Genomic DNA, 1,667 nt, shown 5'->3' on the forward strand with positions numbered 1-1,667 from the left:
ATGGAGTGTTTGTGTGAACTAATATAAATTCAAAGTAAACATCATTACATAAAAGGGTACGGTCTTTATTTTTTTTTAGTTTTATTCATTTCAAACGGGCCGGATCCAGCCCGAGGGCCGTAGTTTGCCCATGGCTGCTCTAGGCAGTTAGACAGACATGAGCAGAGCAGGGCCAGTGCCGGTCACCAGGGTGGAAAGCCCCAAGTGGAAAAGACAATCAATGGGAGGGCGGGACCTTGCCCCCCAGGGGGACTTCTCCTCCCCTGGCATATTGCTGTCCTGTGGTTTGGACCCCCTGACCTCTCCTCCCTAGAGATAACATCTTTGCCTCTGTTGTATTTCAGTTCCAGGCCAAGGTAAGCAACAAACCTCTGGACAGCTGCAGGGAATAATGGCCCCCTGGCCTGGTGCTGACCAGTCAGTCAGTCAGTGGAGACCACAACCCTGAAAGGACACACCTGGAAAACTGCTGAATATTCTATTGAGATCTTCCCCTGGGACCGCCCCTAAGATCTCTGACCCAATGGGCTCTCCCTCCTGGGAGCAGGCCTTTACCCTTCCCTTCCCTTCCCTTCCCTTCCCGTCCCTTCCCTTTCCCTCCTCCTTTCCTTCCCCCTTTCTCTCCCCTTCCCTCCCAAGCTCCAAAGGCCCATTCTTTGCCTTCATAACTCATTTCCTAAGCCCCTCTCTTCTAGGAATTACTTTTCCTACCTCTGTAATTTACTCAATAAACGTCCTCTTACAGCAGCGTTTCTCAACCTGTGGGTTGTGAACAATGAAAATACATCCTGCATATCAGATATTTACATTACGATTCATAACAGTAGCAAAATTACAGTTATGAAGTAGCAACGAAAATAATTTTGTGGTTGGGGGTCACCACAACATGAGGAACTGTATTAAAGGGTCGCGGCATTAGGAAGGTTGAGAACCACTGTCTTACAGTTTGGGTCTTGGCTCTGGATTCTTTCCTAGTGAGAACTCAAGTACCAAGGTAGCGGAACCCAGGTTTGGTCTGACCCTGGTACCGTTCCTGCCGCCTACCACAGGGGGACCCACTCTGTTGGTGCATTTTGGCCCCTGGGAACTTATACTTGTGGATCTTTTGGGTGACAAAGCCTTAATGAAACCATTGCTGCCGTTGCCTAAACGCCCTTTGAGATCCTCGTGGCAGGAGAGCTGGGCTGGTGGCAGCCCGTGGTGCAGGGGACTCTCCCCTCCTCAGCTGCCATGTGGCCTTGCAGAGCTCACCCTCAGAGCTGTTGCAAAATTTGAGAACCATGTGTGAGGGGTGTGTGTGTGTGGTCTCAGCTGGCCCAGGCAAGGTGGTTTGGCATCAGCAGATGTCACTGCAAGAGGCACATAATCCTATATAATAAAAGGCTAATATGCAAATCCACTGAACGGGAATGACTTGTCACTATGACGAACACTGACCACCAGGGGGCAGACACTCAATGCAGGAATTGCCCCCTGGTGGTCAGTGCACTCCCACAGGGGGAGCGCCACTCAGCCAGAAGCCGAGCTTACGACTGGTGAGCACAGTGGTGGTGGCAGGAGCCTCTCCCACCTCTGCAGCAGTGCTAAGGACCCCTCAGGGGATGTCTGCCTGCCAGGGATCGGTCCTAAGCTGGCAGGCGGACATCCCCCAAGCAGTCCTTGACTGG

General features: G+C 51.8%; 1 long non-coding RNA gene across 2 annotated transcripts in view; it reads left to right on the plus strand.

Moving 5' to 3' along the window:
* LOC106724614 overlaps positions 1 to 444 on the plus strand; it is a 6,696-nt gene extending 6,252 nt beyond the window's left edge. For both annotated transcript variants that reach the window (XR_001360462.1, XR_001360463.1), the window contains exon 3: positions 345 to 444. This is a non-coding gene — a long non-coding RNA (uncharacterized LOC106724614). The remainder of the gene's footprint in view (positions 1 to 344) is intronic.
* Positions 445 to 1,667: the final 1,223 nt, after the last annotated feature.

The sequence above is a fragment of the Myotis brandtii genome, unplaced genomic scaffold (assembly GCF_000412655.1).
Source record: "Myotis brandtii unplaced genomic scaffold, ASM41265v1 scaffold120, whole genome shotgun sequence".
Classification (NCBI taxonomy): Eukaryota; Metazoa; Chordata; class Mammalia; order Chiroptera; family Vespertilionidae; genus Myotis; species Myotis brandtii.